General features: G+C 40.1%; 1 long non-coding RNA gene across 9 annotated transcripts in view; it reads left to right on the forward strand.

Moving 5' to 3' along the window:
* The window catches only part of LOC308056820, a 124,816-nt gene that overhangs the window by 30,150 nt on the left and 67,054 nt on the right, over window positions 1-27,612 (forward strand). For 2 of the 9 annotated variants that reach the window (XR_013924977.1, XR_013924978.1), the window contains exon 1: window positions 1-26,410. This exon is cut by the window's left edge and continues 16,024 nt beyond it. This is a non-coding gene — a long non-coding RNA (uncharacterized lncRNA). The remainder of the gene's footprint in view (window positions 26,411-27,612) is intronic. The other 7 variants (XR_013924983.1, XR_013924984.1, XR_013924979.1 and 4 more) reach the window with 7 other exon arrangements.

Consider the following 27,612-nt stretch of genomic DNA (forward strand, 5'->3'; position numbering starts at 1 on the left):
TTAAATATTCTTCTCAGTAGTCCAATATGACCACAGTCTCTTCCCTAAGTACACCACAGACCAAATAGTGTAAGTGGCAGTAAGCAAACAGCTGAGGTAGTGGAAAGACGCCTCTTCTCTTTTGTCGAAATACATGGGGGACAGTGAAGAAACTGGGCTAGGCCAGTCCTCAGGATATTTAGTAACGGTTGAGGATGGCATTGTGGAATATCTTCTGGACTTAACTGCAAATAAATAGTGCTTAAAATAAATCCAAGAAGGGACCACAGCCCAAAATAAAAACAACTAGGTTTTGTACCTTCAAGTATGTATTTCTCATGACTACTCTGTTTTTGGTTTTATTTCCAGCTTGCCATCTGTATCTCATAACTAAGCCACAGAGGCTGGGTGCAACATGTTTGTATTGATCCAGCTACAGCATAGGAAAAAGTCATAGAGTTCAAGGAATCCAATTATATCCTTATACTTGCTTGTTGTGATGGTCAAATATGAAGCTAAGTAAGACTAAATTGCAATGCGGCTGTTGAAAACAGAAAGATTTGTTCTCTGTAGAACTGGTCATTGTCAAGTAAAACCATTTAACTTGCTGCTTTGGCATGGTCCAACATGGTAACGTTTTACATAAGTGCCTGCCTAGATGAAATGGAAATTAATGGTCCATTAGTACTGTGATGTCTAAACTGCAAGAGGAGTGTAATTTTTTTTTTTTTACTCATTTGCTTAGGCTCAATTTACATCAAAATTTAACTGTGAATAATTTACATTTTCTATAAACAGTTGGTAGTCTTCATATTTTGTTTAAATTACATAAATAACCAAATTCATTAGCACATCCAAACACACAAATGCCCCTGTTTTTTAAAGTTCCCACTGATTCAAATCTCTGTCATAATTTCCCTCTGACAATGCAGTGCTGTAAACTGTCTTGTAGCCGGTTTAACCACTATAACTTTCTTTTCACTGCACTTTCTAAAAATACTTTTGACACCAGGATACTATGTTTAGGATTGTAAGGAAGGTGGAGTGATTCATTGAAAGTCTTAATTCTACCATTATAATCTCACCTCCCGGTTTATACTATTTTAGAAGTGTTATTTGATCTGAAAGATCATTCTGTAACCTTCAGATTACTGCTGGGTGAGTTCTGCAGAAAAGGAATTACCAATGCATTAAATTTGAATTAGCTTTGAGAAATCATGCAGATGTATGCACAGAACATTACAGCAATGCTGTCTCCAAGGCACAGCAGAATTGCCTTTATGCAGTTTTAAAGAATCACTTGAGCAACCCTTAAACTGCACACATGATGAAGCTGAGCCAGCATCTTTATTTGAAAAAAATTAAAAAAAAAAAACCATGCATATACATGTACACAGAGCAAATGTTGCTTTGAGAGTTGCCTTTCAGGGAAATCTGATCACAAACGGACTGCTGCTGAGTGGGCCATTTGGGCTCAGACCTGTCGTATTGGAGAGCACTACTGCACATACTGCAGAAGTGTCACTTAGACTAATGATTATGAATTATGCAGAGGGTCACCTCTTCTTAGTTACAAGTCATTTCCACAATTTCCCTCTAGACTGCCTAGCCTAGTCCCATTTTTTTCCCCCTTTTAGTGCTACTAGCAAATAACACACGGAATGGATGCCAAGACCTTCATTTATTGACATTTATTTTCCTCCCATAACTTCAAGTCAGTAAAATGACTGAAGAGTTGGAGGCAGGGAAAGGGAACCAGCTGCTATTGGTGGACTAGGAAAATGCTCCCTTCAGTTCAGTAGGTCATTTAGCAAAGTAGGACAGCAGAAAACTTTAGAAACTGTGTGCTTTGCTGCAGGCTTTGGATCACAAGCATTTACATCAAAAACATCAGTTCTGCACCTTCTTGATTTGGAAAAAATGTCTGGCATATTTTAAAAAAGCATTGCCATTTTGGAGCCACTAATCTGACAGCACTGGGGTGTGTGACCTTCCCCTGCCTTAGTGCTAACCAGAAAACCTACTGCATAGGTGAACGGCAGTGCCAGCATGGTTCATGGAGCTGCTGTGGAGCAGGATGTGTGATACATATGGCAAATACAAATTCTGGCATGGCTGGGTATACCTTGCACATCCTTGACACTGAGTGAGAACACATCACATTTTGAGGGCAGCAGCTAAGCAGCAAGCTGTGGCAGCCGGGAAGATGAAGGAGCGCTGAGAGAGGAGTGTGCAGGAGGATGTTTTCCTGCCCAGGGACTTTGCCTTTCTTCTACCAATGCTGGGTACTAGAGGGAAGGCTAACTAATCCAGCTCCAAGAAATTCCTCCCCCATAAGCAACGAAAGGAGGAAAAGGACTGTTAGCTAGAAAGACACTTGCTTTTCTTTAAAAGAATATGCCTTTGTCTAGCCTTTCTTCAAGTCAGTGAAAGTAGCAGCAAGCGTAGTTCATCCCCTAGCATTAAAGAAAGCTCCTCAAACTGTAATGCTTTGACTGTAATACCTTCCTGTAAATATCTACTGGTCTTGTTTTCCATTAGAACCTGAGAATAATTGTTCAGGAGTTGTGTTTCTGTCTGTACCATAAATTCAGGAAAGAAAAGAACAAGGAACATTTCCCAAAGCTTTTCTTCCCTGTTAGTGTGTGGCCATGTGTAATACTAGTACCTGGGAAAAAAATGTTTTGTAACACTCCAGGAAAAGTTCTGTCTTGCAAGAGGGTCTAAAAAGTAAGTTATATTTGATTTACAAGAAACTTATATTCTCCAATGTCAAAACATTATAAAAAAAAAGTAAATTAATCGATGCTTTGAGAACCAAGTCAATTAAATGGTTTCCTACTCTTCCTGCACAAAGGAAAACTGTCTCTTCCATCAGCAAAAGTTTGCACTAATGTTTAAATTTTGCACTGTGTGCTCAGGGTGAATAAATTTGGCTTTCTGCACTGAGGACAGGGAGCACCTCTAACCTTCCCATACGTAAACATGAGGGCTACTAGTTTGAATAGCCCACATAACGCTAAATGTCAGAACAAAACAAGAGACTTGCAGCAGCTTTTTAGCATCTGTCTACCCTAAGAAAACAAATAAAAAAATAAAGACAAAGAAATAAACACTGATTACCTCTTTGGGAACATCATTTGGGCCATTTTTAAGAAGACTTATTGGACACAATATTAAAAATGCTGTTGACAACAGTCCATCTGTGACTGAGATTCCAGTTTCCCTACAGTATGGATATTCATCAGTGTTTGACCCTAACCCACCCTATGTTTCTGTTCTGTTTTTTTTAATTTTTTTGTGTTTCAGGTGTTATTTTCAAACAAGAGTCCCAAGTGTTTTTCCTACATACCATTTCCAACTAGAACAGATGGATGGCACAGACAAAAAATGCAACAGGCAAGCGTGGTTAAAAAGAACAAACCTGGAGGACAAGCTAACAAGTCCATTTGTCCCTGTTTTCTGTGCCTAAATCAGATGTAATCTTGTAGGTGTCATCTGGAAGTAAACCAGAAATTAACACAGATTATAAAGTACAGAGAAGCACACCTAGGTAACGTGGCATGGCGTAGTATAGCCCAGTTTTTGAGTAGCTTTAGGCCTAGGATAGACAGGATGTGCTGGAGATTACAAGGGTCTCTGTATCCGTAAAATCGCCATCTGAGATATTTGTAACTGTTTAGTCTTATCTGATGTGATTCCAATGGTTTAAAATACCTAGGGATGCAGCAAAACACTCTTCTAAATCCTGTTGTCCACACTGACTGATAGAAAGTGCTTTAGCCAGAAAGTACTTTTCATTTCCATTCTAGATTTTATTTTTATTTTTTTTTAACTCAGTATTTTATCCCCAGCTGAGCTTCAGGTCAAATGGATGGGAATACTGTTGGCATGCTGAAAATATTGCATATTCAGGTTATGGCATGACAAAAAAAAATAATATGTGAAAGCATATAGCATGTAGAAAAAGATGGTGTGGTTACATTTATTTCCAGTAGGAGTGACAACAGTCAGGAGACCTTGCCTCCCTGAGGACAAATGTTCATTGAAAACAAAAGGTTTATATTTTATTTTTATGCACACTGACTCTTCAATACTGTGTTTATATTAGGGTACTAATCATGGTTATCAACAGTTATTTCAAGGGACTCCAGTATGCCAATATTCTAGTAAAAGAAGTTAAATTAAAATATACCAGCATTTGACTGTAAATTTGAAAGAAAATGTATTTTGAAGTAAAAATAATAAGTTCCAACGTGGTAAAACTGGGGGGTGGGGGGGTGTATAAATAGAGGGAGAGCTTAGTAGAAATCCCTCAACCATTTTTATCAATATGACTTCTTTGTGTGTGGCCAGGTCATTCTGTGACTTGATATTGTGCTCTCCTTCACTGATACAATGCAGAACTTGAAATGTGAAAGAAAAAGATATCATCCTTTCCCTTCTCTTGACAGCAGAGAAATGAGTGGTGTAGTGTGGCAGATCGCTTTGATCCATAGTGGAAGCAGACCATGATGTGCTAACTTTGGTTTTTAAGGATACTTTGGGTATTCCAACTTCTTTATTGGAAAACAGACACAAAGTGGATGCCTAGATATTTGAAATCCTTACCAGCATGTCTGCCTATGACAGGGACCTTTCCTTCCCTTTCCAATGAAGTGGGTGAGGAACAAGAAATTCTCTGCCTCAGACCTTCCATCACCTGAGCAACTTTGCTGGTGCTGCTGGATGGAAGTAGATTACCTACAACACCTGCAACCCCTCTGCCTCCCTGCACCCCCTGACAGCTCTCCTGTGCTCATCCGTGCAGTCATGCAGCAGTGCTGGCTCCATCTGAGGCCATTCAGGGCACAGAGGGAGCACAACGTGCCTGGGATGCCTCTGAGGATGCGGGTGAGCACATGGGCACAGCAGCTGGAGAGCAGTCCCAAACAGCCGGCAGGTGGATGGAGCAGCAGGGGGGGCAACACCAGACGGGCAGCAGGTGGAGAGGGCAGCAAGAGGGCAACACCACTTTGTACTCAACTTGACATTAATTACACTTGTTGGAATCCTGCATGGCTCCTAAGACTTTTTTTTTTTTAGGTGTTAAATTACGATTGATACTTGTTTAGGTTCTGGAAATAGCTTCCCCTAATGAGTAAAGACTTGGGAGGTGCTTGAAGAAGAAAGGGGAGAAAGACAGTCCTCTCCCATCCTTAAACTATGAAACTTGACCAGACTTTGTGAGCAGGTATGATCTGGCAGTTTGTTAATTTGTCCCCATCCATCCGTGCCTTCTAGGAAAACACCTTAGAGGCATTAAAATGTTGCTGGCTTTCTCAATGGCTCTATTGTGTGGAGTCCTGCATTGTGGTGTTTGCTGAGGTGCCCAGATGTTTGTAATTAATTTAGTCTGATTACTTCTAATTACTCCTTCCTATCTGCATTATCTTGCATTTGTCAACCTCATACGTAAGTAGCCCTGCTGCCTATTCGTTTATTTTTGTAAGGTCCCTTTGGACCTTCTTAACCTTCTCTAGTGATGACTAATCTAAATAATTGTGCTGTCTGCAAATTTTTTCCCACCCTTTTTCCCAGAACATTAATAAAGAGAACAGAGTCTTATCTCGGCACAGAAACATGAAGAATCCCATTGCAAACCTGTCATGATGAAAACTGACCATTAGTCTCTCTCTCTCTCTCTCTCTCTCTCTCTCTCTCAACTGATTTCTGATTCATGGCAGTATTTTAACCCTTCAGTCTTTGCCATTAGAGACTCTCAATTCTCTTGTAAGGTATTTTGTCAGAGGCTTTTTCAAAGCCCAAGTAAATCATATCTAAAGCAACTACATTATTGCTATTCTCAAAGAAATCTGTTTGATGAGAGGGATGGATTTGCCTTTCTAGAAGGTGATTTCCTGCAACATATCTTGCTCAGCTATCTGGTTTATAATTTCAATTACTTTTATTTGCTTCCTGTTGGTTTTCCTGATCTGATTTAAAATATAGTATGTAACTCTGGGTTTCTTTGAAGTGTTTATTTGTGAGTGCTTCTTAAAACTTGGATCTACAGTTTCAGACAAACTTCATACTCCTCAATCCCACTCCTTGAAGGCTTCTCCTCTTAGCAAAACTACATTTCAAATAGCTCTTTTAGTTTGTTCTGCTTTTTGTTCTCTCCATAGGAAAGTAGAAAGCTTAAGAGAAATTTACACACTTAACATACCCACTGGCCACAGCTACAGCTATCTGCTAAAAGAACAATCCTCTGATACTGTGAAGAAATGATAAGGTCCATATCCAAAAGGATTTTACTCTTCTAGGTGTCCTTTATTGCCTCTACATTATGTTCTAGCATTGGTTCTATCTTTCAGAATTACGAAGGTACCAAACAGAGAAGGAGGTCCTTCACTCTCCTGTGCTGCTGCTTACTTTCAAGGTCACATTTCTTAATTTTGTGGCTTTTTGCCCACATGCTGGAGCATGCTGAAAAGTACAGAGCTTCCTCAGTGAAACTTTCTAAATGGGCAAGTTGCTGCAAGGTCTATTTAGAAAGCAGAATAAACAGGGAAAGCTGCTGGGATGAAGACACAGGGGAGGAAATGTACAGATGCTATTTCTGCCTGCTCTGAAAGGGAAGTGAGTTCTGCCTGTCCCCTTCCCCTGCCACTCCCGTGCCCAAACACAGGGTCTTGAATAGCAGGTAATAAGAGGCAACCTATAGAGGCTCTCAGACAGGGCAGAGCATGAAACATTGGCAGCTTACCTTTTCTAATCCTTTTTCCCACTGCTTTTGGCCCCAGTTGTCAAGCTACAAATGAGACAATGCATTGCACCGCACTGTTCCTAAAAGTTGGAGAACTTGAAGGAGAAAAAAAACCTCAAAAACTCACATGGATCGATGTGAACCTTTCCTCTTTCCCACTGAAGATGATCCATTTGCCTTTACCTTACAGAGACAGCTTTTGACCTGAAGCACTGTATTTTGTCCATTTGTCTTTTGTAAAAGGTATGCTGCTTTTTTTAACCTCCCCACCCCCCAATATGTTATGATCTGGAGAGCTGTGATCCCTTTCTTTCTGAAACAATTTGGAAAGGGCAGGTCTCACAGCTTTGCTCAGATTTCATTTGTGTGCAACAGATGGATGTTATCCGATTTTCAAAAGCAACGCATCCCTTTTATTAAGACCATTGAAAATGAAACCTGTTTGTAGCTGGTGTTACTTGACAGAATATATAGTAGGAGTCTCTAAGTCTGCCTTCTTGGCTGGTACAATCTGAACAAGATTCAATTAGCATTTCCAAAGTATTTTCATCCAAAGGTTTCAAAAGCTTTACAAACTAATTAAGCCTCACAGCTCTAGCTGTAATAAGTTAGATCATGTCAGTGCAACCGTTTGGTAGTTTACCTATAAACACACATTTTAGGATATAAATTAAGTCTATATTTCTTTAAAACCACAATGCCAATACAGTTAAGTGCTCTGACAAGGTACATATTCAAGAGGGAAAGTGGTCAGAATGAGGGGTGACTCCTCATTGGAACAGCAGATCTTATGGCTATCAAAATTTTGGCCTTTCAAGAGACTTTGAACATCTCTGGACATGCTGTTCTTCCCCACATCCATAAACAGGCTTTTATTCCTCCTGTTCCCATTTGCATAAGGACCAACCATGAGAGGCATCTTTACCTGTTTCAGTAGGCAGGCAGACCTCAGAGACAGCAGAAAATCAAGCAGATGTTTTGGAGCTGGCTACCAAGCCTGGAGTTGCTATCTCTAAGGTGTCACTGATAAGAAAGACAAATCTAAAACATTCACTGATGCTTCTGCTACTACACTGTAACTTTCTCTTCCTGCAGGCAGAAGACAACAGGTCACTAGTAGCAGTTAGGAGCCAAACCAGCACGTTTATGTGTAAATAGTTCAGGCACCAGTTGAACCTCGTACAAAATTGAGCACATTTTTAGTGCCAAATCAGTAACTGTGCTTGGGCCCCTTGTATCTGCTTCTGCTGGCAGGAGCTCTTTTTTATGTTTGGATCTGCTTCAGGGTTTGCAGCGAGCGTGTTCAGCAGTCTCCACAGGTCTCTCCCACTGCACTTGGGCTAATTGTGGGTATGTGAAGCACATGTGCAGAGGTGGGAGTGCAAAGCAGGGAGGTCAAGGACTGTTCACCTGCAATCTGTGGGGGTTCCTCAGTAAAGTTAATTTACAAAGGCTCTGTACTCAGGGCCCCCATCTCTCTGAGCCTTGATGAGGTATTTGATTAATGGTTCTGGAAATCAAACACAAGGAGTGCCTCCTCAGTTTTGAAGGTCGCAGGTAAATCCTGGCCTTGCTCTGACTCCAATAATGCATTTATCTAAATTCCACATCTAAGTCATAACTACTCATCAAAGTGGTGACTAGGTAGTGCAGCCATTTCTATTGAAACATAGAGCACCATGTGATAAATTACATCTGCAAGATTTGTTTCATATGTCAAGCACATATTACTTCTAAATCAAATGCTAAAACATGCCTTATTTAGTCAAAAGTAAGCAGAATGCTGTAATTTATAATCGTCTTGAAGCACACTGCAGTGAAAATGAAAGCAGACTATTAAAATTTAATGCCTGTTTGGCGGAGTAGCGCATTTCTGGCCACCTTTGATGCAGTGTTGTTTTCTCACACCATTGTGTATGCACAAAGTCAGCTTGTGTTTGCCAACATTTGTGGAAACTAATTGAAAAAAATGATTTAGCTGTTAAAAGCTGACATCGGGCTGGAAAATTATTGTCAGCACAGACACTGATGGCAGTGGCTCCTTTCTCCTCCTCTCACCCCCATCCGCTTGCTTTTAACAATTGTCTGTTGTTCTTCAACCTAGCTCCCTGCAGTACAGTTGCTAGCAAATATTCATTGGGGTGTCATTTCTGTTTAAAGTCTCGTCCTACACACCTATTCATCTGTGCTAAGTGAACAGCAGCATCAGCTCAAATTAAGCTGGCATGAAAACAGCCACTGTTAATAATTTCTGCTGTGATTCAGCTTAGCTTTGGATAACAGCTGAAGATGTTTCATAACGGCAGCAATTATAGCTCTGTAAGCTCTTTCCGGCTGCCTGTTTAATCAGAGGAACAGAGCACAGTAGCTGCTGGAGCATGTGGCATGGCCGGGCCCAGCCGCCATCAGACCACATTTGTTATCTGCCGGATTGAGCAGGCTGCCTGTCAGGGGCAGATGCTGGGCGCAGTGATTAGCATGCAAAATGCTTGGAAAGGCTGAGGTGAGGGGGTGGAAGGCAACGCACTTCGTCTGAACTTGCTGCAGTCCTCTCCCGCCAGATAAAAATCTTCTGGATGGCCATTCCTTTGGCTGGAATGCCACTTTTTGTAGGGGTGCATGGGTGTGCCCAGGCATCGCATGTGCACACGCATCAATGTCATGTGTTCTATATGTAACTAGAAACAAGATTACGAATGCAGGAAGTGCAGACCTCTGTTTCACAAATGAGGACAAAATCCTGTTTGCAAAACAGTAACAATTGGTGAACTTCTGAGATGATAATCAGGTCTGCTAAAGAAGTAACTGTTTAACATCTGCTCATTAAGATGCAGATAAAAGAGTAAGACGGGTGGAAATTAATAACCAGCAAAATACAAATGAAGCCTGTACTTTCATTTGAGAAATGTTACACTACTGTGATGGATTTTTAGCTTTTTTTTTTTTTTTTTTTAATTAAAGAACAATGTATTTCCATCTACTGAATCTCTATTGTTCTATCATTTAAGTTATCTTTCATGTCAGTGCCACATGATTTCAAGTATATTAAAACATAGTCATATACTTAATTGTGTGGATTTGCAGATGGTTCATTTCCAGCCAAATATTTTTTTCCTTAGATCTCAAAAGAAAATCTCTAGCAGCCTAAATTGAATTTTTATACATTATGACTTCCAGAAATGTACTTCTTAATGGTTTCTGATGTGCCTAAAGGCATGAATCGTGAACTATTTTCTTAGAAACCTGTTAGGAAGAAGCTGAAAATTGTGTTGTGGTTTGGGTTTTTTGGTTTGTTTCTTTCTTTTTTTCCTGGTTGCAAATAGTGAATTTCAAATATGTGTGTTAACCTACTTTTTTTGTGCTGCTGTAGTGTTTTCCTGAGCACTTGTAATAATGAAAACATAATTATGTCTATTTCAGAAGTGCTTGATCACAATTCCACCATATCTGCAAAATGTGTAGCGTATATTGATTTCCAGAAACAAAAGGCATGTCCGCTTCCTTTTTAAGGGACCTTAGTTGCTTTGAAATACTTGAGGTTTATCTCTTACAGAAGGTAGCGCGGAGACTGACCTATTTCCATATTCCTTTTTTTTTTTCCAAATGCGACATTGAAGCATTCTCCTTTCAATTAAGGGAAAATATTTTTGCAATTAGTGTTAAGTGCCTGAAAGATGAAATTGGTTGTGAGCTCGTATACATATTCAAATTGTAATCTCCCCAGCAAGTAATTGTTTTATTCAGTTCTGACAATGCTCTATCTATTGTCATCTTGGACTACATTCTGCATACTGTCTCCTCCCCTGGCAATTACTGCTGTTCCTTATCCCCGCAGCCTTTAAAAGCTCTGTGTAACATTAGCCTATCTAGCCTAGTGAAAATGTCTTTGCAGATTAGTGTAATGTTAATACTGCTGGCTCCCTGCTTTTGACCTGAGGTGGAATATATTGCACTGCTAGAGCAGATGGAATCAGGGCTTCATTGGGAAACGGAGATTGCTTGGCTGCCCGCCACAAGTGCAGCGCTGGCAGTGGCTGCCGGAGCCCCCGCCACTGCCAGTGGCAGCAGCGCTGAAGCCACTTTCTGCTTCTCTGCCTTTGCAAAATTGGGGGCGGGGGGGGAGCATCACTTTAAATTTGCTTTGGATCAAAATGTGTTTAAGGTTGCTCATCCACAGTTGTTTATGCAGCATTCTAGGAGGAGATTTGTCTTTTGTGAAAATGTAAACCTCTGCACTCTAGGTGTTTTGTTTTGGTTTTTTTTTTTGGGGGGGGGGAGCTGTTGTGTTTTTTTTAATCGAAAATGTGAGACAAAAGAAGTATCAACCACAGAAAAAAAACCCTGTGAATTCCTAATAATCTTCTGAACAGATGTAGATTGGGTCATAAGGACAATGTAGTGTAATGTTTCTATTGCTTTTAGTAATCAAATATACTTGTTTTGCTTTGTGGTGTTTTGGTGGGGTGTTTTTTTTTGTTGTTTGGTTTGGTTTTTTTCCCAAAATGTTATATCAATGAAAAGTATGTCCCTAAAATATTTACTTCTGGACTTCTTATGAAGCTCATGTGCTGCTAAAAAAATAGAAATGGATGAAGGATTAAGATGGATGCATCTTCTGCTGCATGTTGTGTGTGGTTCAGAGAGTAAATAAATTAATCACAACACGCGCACTTTAGTATTATTACAGCAAGCAAACCTTTCATTGACCATCCATATGAAATCTGTCACCCTGGATTTCTACACACACACACACACACACCCCCCTTTGAAATAGTATTTTTTTCTGAAGTACAGCATTTCCCTAGCAGTAAAGCATATGCTGTTTTCTGCCTAAGTAGATGGATAATGTAAGCTGTGATGTGGAGAGTATTTTTTCTTATAATTTTCTTTTTGAGGATTTAGTTATAGTAACATATATGTGCTTTTATCTCTGATAAGAACTACCATCTGGTAGCTAAATGTGCACAGCTTATTGCTTGAAGTGCTTATACACATTGTGAAAACACACAGCTTTTGTGTATGTTAGGATACTGCCTATATGTATTATTAATAAACTCACATATTAGCTATTTGAATATGTCAAATGATTGTAAAATAGAACAGTGATTCTAGACAAGAAGGATTGGAACTGGCACAATGCCAGATGTGTATTTTTTCCAGCATTCACTATTGTGACCTTTTAATATCATATTGTTTGCAACCTCTTCCAGACGATAATTGTTTGAGGGGGAAAACGGAGCCTCTTTGACAAAGGAAAAGGCCTTTGTTATATTCAAGGAGCTGAAGCTTTCATCTCTGGTATACCAATTCACAAAGATATGTGCTGAATGTGTGTGAGCAGCAAGAGAGACAGAACATATAAATTTGAGTTACTTTGACCTTTAATCCAGGAGACCAAGAAGAGAAATGCACTAGGAAGGCTGGTTTGTTGCTGTCTGGAGACTGATAAGCTGTAATAAAGGTGCACTCCGTTGCAATTCATCTAAAGCTTCCATTGCTATCATCCTCGTTTTTTCGATTTTTGTTACCTCAAGTACTTATCTAAATCCCTTTCAATGCCAGCTTGAATGCACTTTGTATTCTCTCCAGCAGCGACTGGTGCTGTCTGTGTGTGTCAGTGTGCTTCAGCATACACTCCTTCCCCTTGTTTGACAAGAACCAGTGCCAACACCTAATTAAGGATAAGCCGTGGAGCTCTCTGCTCTATCTTTGTCAACTGCTATGTTCCCAGCTTTCTGCCTAGTTGAGCTTTTATGACAAGAGCCACATTTTGGATTCAGCCTACTTCTGGCCTCTCGGTTCTCCACGTGACAACTAAATGCAACTTAACTCAGCGGTTGATTTTAGAAACATTTATGGTAACTAAATCCACAAATGTCTTCTGTCTCTTTCTGAAGTATGCGCGCTTGTGCGTAGATCTGTCTCTTCACATCTGTATAACTAGATATGAATGCACATGTATATCTGAACGTAAATTGGACATTTGTCAGATTCCCTTTTGTCTGGCTCCAACTCCTGCCCCCCCCCCCCCCCCCCGCCCCCCCCAACTGTTTCCTAGGAGATGATCAGAGGGGTTGGGATGGTATTTTTCTTTTGAAATACTGTATCTAAAAATCTACCACGATAATTTAGCAGGACAGAAAACCGCTAGTTCAGACTACTGTCAAGCTGTTTTAAGCATTTTGTCTCAATGATACAGATGTATTTAGGTCACAGAACAAGAACCTCAAAGGGTTAAGCATTCGTTAAACTTGAAAATCAGATTAATATGACTGATAGGTGACTACCAGACAGCCAATGAAATGACTACATGCAACAATTTTGTGGGGAGATTTAAGTATATGTCTGCCTGTATAACCAAGTTAAAATCTGGAAAGCAGACTTAATTTTCTTCTTTTTTTCCTGCTTACATCCACATTTTGATCTGAATTTTCTGTAAGCCTGCGTAGCTTGCCAGGCACACAGCAAAGTGGCAATGGAGGTGTACCGGCATAGCTCAGAACAGAATTTGATTTACTGATCAAGCTGTAAAAATTACCAAAAGTTTTAGAAGAAAATCCTAGCTACATAATGGGGACCTGCTTTGCTATTGACGATATAACTGAAGGCAAAAAAATGTGACTACTGGCTTCATTGTTTGAGATCCTGATTCTTGTGTTGTTAATATGACAAGAAGCGGAGGGAAATTGAGTGTGAATTTATATCAGCAAGTCCTGAATCTTAAGTCTGTGCTACTTCTAATTGAAAATCTTGCCTGTGGAGACAAGGGTCATATGAAAAGCTACTTGTGACATTCAGGACACATATAAACAGTTAAGAGAATCTGGACAGCCCTTCCCAGCTACACACCACACTTTGGCCAGCTCCTAGTTTTGAAAGCTGTTTAGGACCAATTTCCTCTGCAGCTTCAAGCTCCTCCCTTCCTTGGGTTTTGCCAGTGACAGTAGCAAAGCTACTCTGAGCTGCTCTGGTTTTAGGATCTTCCAGTTACTCCTGCTTTTGTTCACCACCCGTACTTTGTCTTTGCATTGGGAAAGAAGAAAAAGAGGCTGTCAGGAAGAGAATTCTCTGCTTAACTTCTAGTTGTCTTCATGAAATTGCTTTGCATTTGTGTTGAACTGTTCCATAGCTGATTTTCTGGGACACTAGAGCAAAAAAGACAAGAGTATTTTATTTATATTCTTGACCAACAGTGAGTAAAATCATACCAATAGTATCTCTTGCTGTACTTCATCAAGTGCATAAAGATTTTGTCTTGTAATTAATGTAGGCTATGATAAAATTAGCCTAAACACTTTTAATTGCTCAAGTACGACAATGAGTGCTATGCATTTGAGAGGGTCACTTTCTGCATTAAAAGCAGTTATTTCCTGAGGAGCAAGTCTGTGGAAAAGCTGTTTAGAAACCAGAGGAGAATAGAGAGAGTACACTTTAGTCATTATCTTAATCTTGAATTTATTTGTTTATTTATTTTGTGTCAAGCAGCTCTCCAGCCAAAACAGCTGGAGGCTGAAAGTTAAAACCTGTCAGTGAAAGAGATCATGATGGGAAGACATGCACTTTTTGTATTCCAGAGAAAAAATGGATTTGATTTAGCTGGGTTATGAGCCTTGGAAAACTGCTCTTCATGTGAGCTCAGTACATTTAACAATGATAGTAAAATTAGTTTCAATCATGTTAAATTCTGGAAGTAACATAAATGAATTTCAAGAACTTTGCTCAGGTAGAACATAGAAAAGACATAGTATTGCAATGTGGGGTACCTATGTATTTTGAGTTAAAAAAGAAACCCAAGCAAACAAGATTACATTGTGCTACTTGAGAAACAATAGTGTAAAAACATGATAAGATATTAAATTTATTAATTAGATTGCAATTACTAGAACAGCTAGGTTGGTGATCATCCCTGGTCCCATAACCTTTTCCTGTGTTACTGCTTTCCTGGAACAGTAAGTATTAGCATCCTGCTGCTGCTTACTAAAAACACTGAGAATCTTCGTGCTCCCTTCTGCTTACTGTTAGGATTACTGCAGCAGCCAGTTGTGTATTACAAGAAGTAGCCACTTCATCTATTTTTCCACAGTGCAAACAGACACTTATAATTGACCTTGGATTCTAACACAACTGAAGTGTGTAGATTATAAAGATCTTGAAGTATGTGTCTACATTAGCAGCTTTAAGCAGAACTGGCTTGAGTATTTCACTCAAGTATTTAAATTTGAATTATCTCCTCCCCACTCTGCACTGCACCCCATCATAAAGGACATGCAAAGAGCTCAGCTACAATTGCTGTGCCTTAGTGTTTCAGTTCAGCTACTGCACAAAAATTGCTAGTATGAACATAGCCGTTGACTTACAATGAGAAGTAGATTCCTTCCTGTTCAAGCTATTTCTAAAAGCTGTTTTAAGGGCATTGGAAAATGTTACCCCAAGGAGATGACAGACTCAACAGCTTTTCTCTGCATACTCACAGAGATGACCATAGAGGAAGAAAGAAAAAGCATGGTTTAGGATTATGCACACAGCCTTAAATTTTTGGCTTTTCTAGGGACTAGCTGCAAAATATCAGTGTGCTCTCTGCACAAACAATGAGTGTCTGTGGGAGTGTACACTCAAAACAAGGCAATCTGAGAAGCTCCTGGTCTGCTTATTCCTATTCCAGTACAGAGACAGCAGGAAAAACACACAAACCTTAACACCACAAGAAGCACTAAACACTGTAAACCAAATTAACAACAAAATCAGGCTGTCCTCTGCAAAACACAATGCACAGTACTGATGTTCTCATCAACAGAGCTTGTGTCACAGGCAGCACCAAATATGAGGCTGAGACAATAAGCTGCTTTCTGGCTCTAGGAAACCACAGTGAGCAGTTATGCCTCTGTATGTTTGTGCTCTTGTATACACATACCTATACATTAGGCATTTGGAAACTGGCATTCTTACCCTGCTCCTAGCACAGCACATGTGCACACTGGATCTGCTCCCTATTTTCCCCCTCCCTGGGGCTTCCTTTGTAGTTAACTTAAATAACAACAAACATGCCTGCCAAATTTCTCTTTGGAGCTTAGTTGCTTCTTGGGCTGCTCTCTGCAGGACCTCCTTTGTCTCTGTCACCAGTTTCCTGTGCTCCAGAGAGGCATTCACAACTAGTTCCACATCCAGGGCTGGCGCCAGAAGGATCCACCTGCTCTGCTTGTTGACAGACCAAATATCTCTGCATCGTTTGAGAAATCCCTAAAGCCTGACCACAAGAGTGAGCAAACAAAATAGCTTGGCACTTGCATGCAAGGTATAGGTGCTGCTGCCTTGTTTATGAGACGCTAGAAGGTGTTTGTACCCTAATGTACTCTGGCTGACAGAATGGGGCTGTGGGGAGACTGAAGCAGCCAGAGTTTTCTTGAGTAGTTGATATGTGTATTTGTGTTTGTGGTTGCCAGGACTTTTCATCTCTGCAGTGGTGTTTCCTGGCCTGGATTTGCGTAGGGATTACCTCTGCTGTTTTCAGTCACATGGGACCTTTCCTCTAAGCCCTTGTCTACTTCCAGACTCTCCTGTATCTGCCTGTACTCTAACCTAGCCAGAAGCTGGTCATATAAGACAGCAGATAAGTCACTCAGATATTTTACATGGCAGGGTACAAAGAGGACGGTGACTTAGAAACAGAGATTACTTCTTGATATACCAGCTGTTGTTCCTCAGAAGTACTGTTGTCAGTAACTGCAAAGTAAACAGTAATAAGGAAACTGGAAGAGCCATGTGCAGTGTCAGCTTCTGGGTTTTGTAGCTTCTGTGGAAAAGTATGATGAGTGACGCAAAAATGGTATCTAGAGGTTTAACTTGCTTTGGTTTACTTTAACTTTTGGTAAACCGTGTATGTGCATTACACATGCCAGCATGAACTTAGAAGTCCTGGTATGACCGTAAAAAAAAAGTTGTTACAGGCTACAATATGTTTGTCCTGCAGTTTGTGTGAGAAACGGGGCCACGTATATGCCTGAAGTCCTAATTCTAACACTGTTTCTTGTTTTTATCACTGGGCTCAGAGGGCAAGACTGCCAGTATGATTCTTAAAGCATTATAGCTGATAACAATGGCTCCAAGCATGTAGGACGAGCCTCCAGAGAAGTCCAGCTAATGCTATTAAATTTCTTCAAATAACAGCTGATCTAACTTCCCTTAGCTTGCATACGCTTTGGCAGTGCTTTTCTACAAATATACTAGCACTTAGAGAATACCCCAAATCCCCAAACCTTTTCTAATTAAGGTTAAATGTAGTCTCTGCTGTAAGTACACATAACTCTCTTTAAAAGAATATGTTGTTAAATTTCCCTCTGTATGGTGCTTAGAAGACAAAATTATAAGCTTGCTTTTGCTTGGGGAAAAAAAATATCAGCATCTCATTATGGCAACTTGGTCAGAGAGATGTACTTTAGTTTCAGCTATAGAAGAATCTAATGTCAGCCTGGTAATTACTAGGCAGAGTCAATAATACCTCTCCTCAGTATAATTGCAAATCCAGTACAACCATGACCAGAACTAAATTGCTTGAGAGCAATCAATAGAAATCTCCTGATTGCATTCCCTGGTGTACACATCAGATATACGAAGGAAAACTGTCCATCCAAGCAAAAGATCAACTTTACAAATGAAAACTGCAGTAGAAGGCTAGGAAGTCTGTCCACACAGAAACCTCTTGGTTAACTCTGGCTAGAGGTGACAGGCCTGAAAAGGAAGATGTATATTTTGAAGGATAAAGGCTACGCCTAAGTGAACAGTAATTTGATGCAACTGGAGTGGAGCAACAGATTCATATAGCTGGTGCCGAGTTCCTAATATTTGCTTCTTATGTGGTTTGTGGCTTTTAGTCAGACTAAATTTGGTCTGTTTCCTCAAACCAAATATTCTCATCACACATGGCTCAAAGTTGTCCGAACCACCAATCTTTGACTCAGATGTCTATGTTCCTGTGACAGGCTGGACATCATTGGGTTTGCACCTGCAGTGGAACTTCTGGCTCAGCTTCCTCAGAGAGGAATGTAGTTCAAGTACACCAAAACCACTGTGAGGACCAAAGCAAAGCCTAGTAAGTGGGGAAGCTCAAGGGATTAAATTCAAAACCTCAAAACCTCACAAAAAAATAGTACTGCAGATGCAGCCAGTGATTTGCTCCTGAAACCTTAATTGTTGTTTTCCTAGGTGCTTAGGGCCTTGCCCTTCTGCTTTTCCCTTCCTCAGTCACTTTTTCTGGTATATAAATCCCTGAATAAACACATTGCCTTTGTTGCATGTGATTCTTACCATCTGGCTTCTTCCCATGAATATTAAACAAAAAGATATCTACTGATTTAGTAGAGTACAAGATTAATTTTGCTTATTAGTCTGATAAAGTCTCAGAAGCAAAGGATGATTTTGGTTCTGATGTTGTGAGCGTGTTCTTTTTAAAAATCTCTTTTTCTGTATGTACTTCAGGAGTTGAATATAAGCTTTGAAAAAGTGTTAAAACTAAGTCCCTTGTAACTTCAGCAAGAATTTCTAGACACCAGAGCTGTGAGAGCCCAGCTACTCAGGACTTTTGAAAACGCTGTGAAAAACAAGTACCTAATAGCCCCTGAATTCCCTTTGAATACCTGCCCCACGTTGCTGAAGGGGCTGGAGGATGAGGGTTCTTCTTTTTTTATATCTTCGTTACTTTCTCCATTTGTATTTTGGATCAGGTGAAGTGGCAACTGTTACGCATTCTGCCTACTACTACATTTCCTTTTGGAGGTTTCTGTTGCATTGGATTGGATTTCTAAACTGACTGGAGTTTTCTGAGAAATCTGCTTTAGCATAAAATTGTTAGTTTTCTCACTATGTCAAATTATGCTGCCCACACAGTACACAACACAAAATAAATAAACCTGTACAAAGCTGTGGTGTGGGAAACATCAAGAGTATTCTTGCTTAGGCTGTGCTGACAGAAAATGTTTTCTTTCCAGTGTAATTCTATCTTTCATTTGACGTGTCTTTTGTTACAAGTTTATGAGCCAAATATTTTCAACAGGTGCCAGATTTAAAAATACATTTATTTATTTATTAGATGCCTTCATAATTCTATAATGGGAGAAAAAGGTATCTGCCTCACGAGAAAGTGTTTTTTAGAAGTCAGTATAGAATTCTATTCTTCACTTAACAGAGAAGTGTGACAGGCGTTGCATTTGCATTATGGTATGGATTTAAGTACTCCAGTCAGAATAGCATAAAAAGGCTGTTAAATAGCTGATAATTTCATCATGTTGGAACCAAATGTAGAGCTACAATGCAGTTGCATTAGTACTGTAATGCTATGAACATTTTCAATTATCATGCTTAACCTTGCTAAGAACCTAAAATGAATGCTATCAATACAGTTTGGCAGGGAGTAGCACAATAGCTGCCTGCTATTCTCTTGCTTCTCTCCCTCCCTTTTTTCCTCCTTGCTACAGTAAGGAACATGTGTGGAGTTTTGCCCACACCATTTCTAAATTGCTCAAGCAATTGTTTCCTGTAGATTAATTTGTAATTCTGAATCCTGAGAAGAAGGAAATGCGAGCGCGTTCCTCCCCCAGGCCATTTACAGACCTGGAGTTTTAATGTAATCTAAAGCAGAGGCTGAGGAACCAACACACGAGGAAAGGGAGGAAGGTGGCGGCGGAGGCGATGCCAGAGTGTTTCCTCAGCAAAGGTTTTTCTTTTCTTTGTGTGCCAGAAAAACTTGCTCTACGCAGTGCTTACAGCTTCCTTGCTGCTTTCTCTCATGCAAACAGGCTTATGTAAAAAAGCTGGGGTGGTGAACGTGTGTACATGGTGGACGTATACACACGGGGCTATATTTCAAGAAGGCCTGCTTATGACTGCCTTCTTTGTTTGTGCATAGTTGCTCTGGTGATGATAGATAGTTCCCTTACATGAATAAATTAAAACAAACAAACAAATTCCATCAACACTGATGCTGTTCTTCATTCTGTCTACACAGGGAAGTTGGAGCTTTTAAGGTTATTTAGGTACGAAAAGCAGTAGATAGGCAGATTTCAGGGAGAGTTAGAAAATACGTAACGAGCAATCTGAACACTGAAGCCTTGTTAGCATTAAAAGCCCCTCCAGTGCTTATATATGACTCTGTTGCCTAAATACCATTTAAAATCTGTCGTTCCACAGGGACAGAATTCCCCATCTTTGATCTAACTTTTTGGGCTATTCAGAATAATTAAATCACCTCTATTTATAGTATATAAGTTTATAAGCTATAAGTATAGCTTGCTTTCGTTCTTCCTCAGTAGTGAAGTTTTTTGCTCATCTTGGGCTGCTCAGTCCACAATAAAAGAAGGCTAAAAATGGAACAGAGGAGACTAAAGGGACTCAGAAGAAAAATGTGTTACAAAAAGAGGGTAGCTAATTTGGCTTTTTATAGGCTTCCCAAAAGACTTTCGGGGGGGGGGGGGGGTGTCCCAGGAGGTGGCATTGTTCTCTTCCACTTTGCAGAGTGAAGGGAGAGAAGCCTCCAGTGACAATGAAAGAGAATTCCGCATATGTGATTAAGACAAGCCTTTAACATGGCAGACAAGTCATATATGTTAGAGCACAAAGCTTTAAGAGGAGAAGACTTTCTGTCTATACCTGTTTTCTCAGCTAGCTGCTACCAATCCATTTTAACCAGAATATTCCCAGGGGTTTTTTTTGTGTTACCAGTCTTTTTATCTCAGCTTGCAAATGGGAAGTTACACTCTTTGATGGCAAGTGTAACTTCAGGTCTCCTGCCTCAAGGTTGCCCCTTCCATTCTGCCAAATAGCCTTTCAGGGCAGATTGCCCTCAGCACTCTGGAAAAATCATGCCTTGGGAGAAGGCAAAAGGTAGGAAATCAGGTTGTCCTCCACCATTTCACCAGTGGGTTCTTATGCTTCAGTCGAGAGTCTCCATAACTGAGTGGAGAGTGCATAATCTCCTGAAAATTACCAAAAAGCCAATTAAGGAAGAGAGAGTGACATTTAGAAAACAAACATCTGTAACATTATCCCAGGGACTCCAGCCGAATTTTTCTTTCCTTATATTTTGGCAAGGACTGGTGTTGATTTTTGATTGCTTAGTAAATTTATTTTCATTAGAAGCTTAAGGGAGTATTGTTAATAAATGTTTAATATTACTGTGGACTCTGGAGCATGCTTGTTTCACAGAGGTGTTAAATTCCCAGCCGTACTATTGCACTGCAGGGAGGGGTCAAGAAGCTTATCTGTTCTCTGCCCAAGGCATATTAACTTCTGCCAAAATCTTTTTGCTCAGACACAATATCAAAGCTTACCCTATAACCATTCATAAGGCAAGGGAGGGAAGCACAAAATAAATGAGCATCAGAACAGGAGAGTTTTCTAGGTGCTGTAAAGCAAAGGAGAAAGGATTCCTGGGCACAGCAACAGAGAATTGCCTTGTGCTCCTCTTGATCAATTTTCTGTGGCACCACAACGGTCCAGAAAGCATCCGAAATCCTGTCTTTGCCATCCATGACAGGGATCTCGCTGGTCATAAAGAGAATTTATTTGTGTCAAGAGGACACTGAAGATTGCCCCTAAGCACATCCTGATACCTGAGCACAGCTGGATGTTTGAAAAGGAGGGTAAGGAACCTGGAAAAAGGGATGTGCTAGAATCAGAAGATGCCATTTGGCTGAAGTTTGGCCATCTGCTTAATTAAGGTGCAGAAAGAAGTCTCATTTGGGAATAAGACAGTCTGCAACATTTTTGTTTTATTTTTGTTGTTTATCATGAACCTGTTTTCCAATTACAAATATTTAAGACTTCTAAAACGTAGCTGATATTCACTCCAGTGGTTAGACTAGAAGGCCTTTGCATGCCTCTAATTATAACTGCTTAACTTGATTTCCCAAGGAAATGGAAGGTCTTATGGAACTGCACTGTATTTATGTCTTCCTTCTATATATTCTCTTAACTTCTAAATGTCTCAACCATGCCAGTTCAATTTGATGAGTTAGAAAGCTCTTTCATGCTCAGGTAAACTGTGTCAATTGGCCAAGTGTTGGCTAAAGCATGCTAGTAATCTAACAAAGTCCAAGCAGGTGTAGTTCAAACATTAGATTTATGTGTTGAGATTAAACTTATTAAGGCAACCTCGTGAAAACATTCCTGTTTCCCAGTGGTGTTCTCTGTACTGTGCATGTTGTGTGTGCAGATGATGCTCTAGTGCTGTCCTTCACAAGGGAACTGCTGGTGTGCACTCCTGGCTTGAGCGGAACTGTTCACTGGTGCCGCTGACCCAGGGCTTTCAGGCTGGATGTGAGACCTCCCTCCTGTTTGGTACAATTGGACTCTGCCCCCAGGGCTGGAGTCTTAACTGCTTTGGATTGCAGAGCAATTGAAGAGGGAGGAAAAAAAGCAGTAGCTACAGCTGTTCAGTGCCAAGCAAAGTTTCCAACCATATGTACAATCTCCTCTTAATACCTTTGGATCTTCCCAGGGCATCTTTTCAGGTTATCTAATGAGCTTTTAGAGGGAGGGCTCTGATACAGAAATCCTGCTCTTTGAGCAAAATGGCAGCTGTGTGAGGACCTTGAAAAATTTGGACCTTTCCTTTATGACATCTGTACTCCATGGGCCAGAAGAATTTAGTAGCAGGAAGCCAACATTTATGCCTAAGGGGCCTGAAAAATGTTATGTGAAGCCAAGTATTGCACTGTCAAACAGCTTTTCTTTGTTTTACTGTCTGTAGATCTATATTAGAGAGCTTATTTTTTTGTAAAAAAAATAGTTCTAAAGTTATCCACTGCCTTGAAATTCAAAATGACCCTATTTTTCCATTGAGCTTTTAGAAGTGGTTGCTGAGATTGCTCAATACCTCAACACAAGACTGGTTTTGTTTCATGTACTTTACCACACAATTTGCCTTTTCTCTTTATTCTTTCCCTTAACTTTTTTCTGCTTGGTGACTCCTTGCAATCTGACTTCAAGAACCCTTCATGGGCTTGTTGTCGAAAGCACTCAACTCCCTCTGCTCAGCATGTTCACTCCATTTTACCTGCCCTATAGTCTTGTTTATTGTTGTTTAACATTGCTGTTATATGGTTCTTAGATTTTTCAGCTGTACTGGATCTTTGAAATCTGGCAGGATGAATTGCTTGGTTTCCAGTCTTTAATGTTTATCTCCCCTCGGATCTCACCATCTGTTCCTACTTGGCAGTGCAGGTAAAAGATTTTTTTTTCAACTTCCTTTAATTCGCCCTGTTTCCTGCAGATACTTAGTTTGTTTGTTTCCTCTTTCTCTCCAGACATCATCAAGAAGGATTTGGTGGCATTTACTGAGGCTGATGGATCCAACTGAAATTTCTGTGCTCGACTGTGTGTTGCAGGGTTTGCTTCATGAGGAAAAGGTAGGGATATTTTTGTTAGGGTTTACATTGACTAACACATCTTCATGGAGTATAATGCAATGACACCCACAAAGTTAGGACTGGGTTTTTTTCCTTTCATTCAAGTGTATTCCTCCTAACTTCTTTCATTTGCCTTTATTTCTCAGTGTCACATCTCTGAGCACATCAGCAAGCCTCATACCTGTTGTTTTGGGAATTAACATCTGTTCTGTAAGGGTTCAATCCTTGTATAGTCTAATCCCAGCACAGTCACAACTACCAAAGGCAACTTTGCACTTAAAACCAGTAGTCATGCAACAGAGTCTTGAACTTCAAAGACGTGCAATTTGTTTTTCCAACTTTTCTCATTTATGGTCAGTCTCAGAGTGACTGGAATCTTTCACTGTCTTTATCTTCTGGATTGCGAAGTCTTAAAAGGAGAGTCTCAGAACCTGGTGATCTGTTACACTCTTCTGCATACTGTTGAAGGGAAGGGAAACAGCACTGAAACACAAAATGTGGAAAGGAGAAAGCATTTTTTTTTCCTTATATTTATTAGCCATAGCAGGAAGTCCAACTTTGAAAAGCTGTCTTCAATTCTGAAAGCACTCTGCTGCTACACCAGATAATTGTATTCGTAAACATTTGGAGGCACAAATGCTGTCTTTCAGAGTTGGAGATACTATCCTTATGCACAGCATTTACTTAAGGCCTATTACAGTGCTCTCTTGGAGTTTTTCTGCTTTCATTAAAGTTCAAGTCGAAGTCAAATGGCATCAGCTTGTGATGTATGCCTTAACAAGTTACTGAGGGGCAGTTAAGGATCTGCCTCATGAAAGGATTAATCTGAATGAAAACCCACCTGCTGTTCCCTTTTGTCATTCATCAACTGTCCTCAGATTCTCTTCTCAATCAGACCTATGAAATAATTTGCCAGTTGTTGCAGTCTGTCAACTACGCCTGTTAACTAAAAGTCATTTCCATACAACAGCTGTCCCTCTTAGCTTGTGCATAACAAGTTGGTTGTCAGTCCCCTTCCAAAATGCACAGCCATTTGGCATTCTTCTTGGGAGTGCTCATAAAGAGCCCAAGACTCAAGATGACATCAAGGCTGAGTGCCAGTCTGGGAGCCAGAGCACTTCCTGCTGCAGTCGCTAGGATTTTAAATTGTTTCGTGTAGTTAATAAAGTCAGAGTGATGTTCAATGGGCAAAGTGGATGCCCATTGTGCAATGGTTGGTAATATTTTATCTGCTGTACGGCTAAACAGAAGATTTTGATTTTCAGCTCTGTCAGCCAAGCATTTTTCCCCAACTACTGAAAATTAATTTTTAAGCTATGCTATAAGGTCTTTTACAATGATCTTTTCCTTCTTTTCCAGCAATTTTTGGCAGCTCCTGTAACTTCATGCAGAACCATAAGATCCTTTCCACAGCTCAGCAACAGTTACTCATTCATTCTGACTAAAGCCAAAGAAGAAGCTGTAGTAGATGTTACAGCCATGTCTGGGCTACTAGCACAGGTAGTATTTAAATCACAACTAGCTCCTTAGACGTTGGGGTCCATGACAATTCTGATTTCCCAGGTGCTGATAATTTCCTGGTAATTGCTGTCTTCAACAATTTTGCAGGCAGCTACAGTCTATACTAATACAAGAAGACTAGTAGATCGTATCTGGTCTTTAGACTGAACAATGCTTAGAAACTGTTTTCCATTTGGGTGACCTTTAGATTCTAGACCATGCTCAAAAAACATACATCTAAGCACTCAGGGGTCTATTATTAAAAAAAAAAAAAAAAAAAAAAGTACTATGTTTCCTGACTTCAGCTTTGGCTGTTTGATTCAAAAAAGCTTGTTTGCTTTTATTTCCTCCAGCTTAGACTAATGGCTCTGCTTGTTGATTTACCTTTACCTAGTAAAATGTTTTACTATACTTCAAGCTCTGCGTGAAAATCTGCTGTTAAAGTGCAAAAAAGCAGAGTGACACCAACTTGATCCTTTTTTAGGGCTTGCTACTCATGCAACAAAAGATAGATTTCAAGGCCCTGCTAATGTTCTGCCATGTCTTCTATCATCAAGTCCTGGAATACCTTTCAGACTTTGATCTTGGTATTGCATGAGATGTCTTTTGCATATTACTGGGTGACTGAAATAATAACAACCACCTAAATCACTTCATTCTCTCATGCTTAAATTATCTGTGGGGTGCTCCTTGCTCTCCTTTGTGGGTTATGTACTCACGCATCTCAGCATTGGCAGAGGGACAGAAGAGCAGCATACACTAGGCGCTCTGTTTCACAGCTCAAAATCACACAAGCTGTTGTCCAGGCTTACTTGAGTCCACTTTAAATCTCAGTTCTCAAATGACTTATTCCAAAACAAAGCCAGAACCACCACACAGTATCTCTGAATTTACTATATCCCTTGACAACTTGGCTCCTAGTTAAATCAGGTTAAACCCTTGGAAAAAGGGCATAGCCAAACATACCGGCTATGCTGCAGCTGCTGGCGTTGGGAGATGTGTGACTCCATTTGCACATTCTCAGCTGGTTCAGATTTTCTGGCTTTACTGCATTTGTAACTGATGAGAATAACCTGCACTCACTTGCATACGTTTTAGGCTTTTTGTTTTATTCTAACACATTTTTTTCACAGAAACTGGTGGAGGTGTCACTGCTTATACAGTTGTGCTGGCATTGCTGAGGGAGCAGGAGTGAGACAGAAGAGGGGGTGAGCAGATGAGGACAGCGACCTCTTAATCAAGTTAAGCTGTAGCCATAGTACATCTGATTGTGCCCTGAACAATTTTAATTAGAAAAATACAAATGTTGACATGAGGATGGCTAAGAGCCAGGGATGAAATTCTGGCCACGGTGAGCATGCAACTGGGAGGAATTTCCTGGGTCGATGAATCCCATCCCATGTTTTTCCAGGAAAACATTCTTGAACTGGTCATGGTCCACATTAAAGTTTATTTGGTCGGTTGACCTGCCACCCTTGAAAGCCAAACATCCCATAGACTCCATAAGGGCTGGGATTTCATTTCAAGTGACAGTTCGACAGAGTCATAAATATTCACAGAAAGTTTCTGACTAACCCTTCAAACTGGTGCCTTCCCTACCACACACCCTTATGACATCTCTGTTGCTGTCCTGCTGCTTAAAGACACATCTGCTCAGAGTGGTTCTCTCCATTCCATAGGGAAGAAGCAGAATGGCTTTAAGCCATAGGAAGAGTTCCTGCATATTAAACATGTTCTGCCCCACAGCTGGAGAAGTTTTGTGGTTGGAGTCCCCAGGTCCCAGCAGGTAGGTGGTGGCAGAAAAAGGTTTATTGTTTCTTTTTTTATGCAGACCTTGCCTTCACCCAGGCTGTGTGCTGCTGATATGTTTTTTCCCCAAGGTAAAAGGCAAAGCTGGGAGTCTTAAGAGGGTGAGGCACAAACCTAGCTTACATTTCTGCAACTTTTTGCCATTGGCCTTGTGCTGGTGAGGGTAGTTTCTTGTTCTGTAGCCTTCTGATTTCTTTCTCAGCCAGCTCATACCTCCCAGTTACGCCCATTTCCCTGCCAGGCCTGAATAAAACTTGTAAAATGGGCTCTGCGCTTTGCTTTCCTAAAATCACACATCTGCATGTTCCAGCTTTCCTTTCAACAGAGGATTTTTTGTTTGTTTCCTGATTTTGTCCTTTCTATATATCTCTGAAAAGTGGTGGAAAGGAAGACAAGCAAGAAAAGCCATTTGCTTGTCTGGCAAGGGAAATGGCTTGATTTAAAAGTGGCTAAGCTAAAGAAATATTAAAACATCCAGGAAAATTCTAACATTTGTTCGGATGTTTTTGTTTATTTTTGGAGCTGTGGAATATCCCTGATTTTCAGTGTTTTGACCTTTACTTTGAAGAATGTCATAATTGTGCCAGGAAACTCAGCTGTCAATATTTTTGTTTCACACCTCTTTATAGAAGTTCATAACTGACCTATAAAATTACACATACTGAGCATATGTGGTCTCAAGCAGGAAAAGATTTAATAAATAAATACATAAATACAAATGTGTCTGTTTAAAAGTTATAAAGCTACAAAAAATAAAATTGGTGATTTTAAATGCATTTTACAGTCCTGTAACTCAAAAGCAAGCCAGTCAGGTTTTTCTTCTTTTAAACTCAAAATTATTAACCTTTTATTCTTTAATGTGGACTGATGCAGTGCCTGTGGCCATTGTGGCAAATAACCACATAATTACATTTAGGAAATTAGCTACTATGTGCTTGTGGTAATTTTGTCTCCATGAAAATAGCTCACAAATTTTAAGCAGGCAGACTCATTACAGGAGTCAGTTCTGCTTTTAGATACACATCATCTGTGCATTCATGTAGCTTCATCAGAGTGTATTTGAAAGAACCTTGGTCAGACAGCTTTAATATTAGTTTTCCTGCTGAAGAACTGGGGAACGGAGGAGGGAAGGAGTCTAACTTTCAGAATGCTGTATGTTTTAGAGGGGAAACAAGTCAC

This window comes from Falco punctatus, assembly GCF_963210335.1.
Source record: "Falco punctatus genome assembly, chromosome: Z".
Taxonomy (NCBI): domain Eukaryota; kingdom Metazoa; phylum Chordata; class Aves; order Falconiformes; family Falconidae; genus Falco; species Falco punctatus.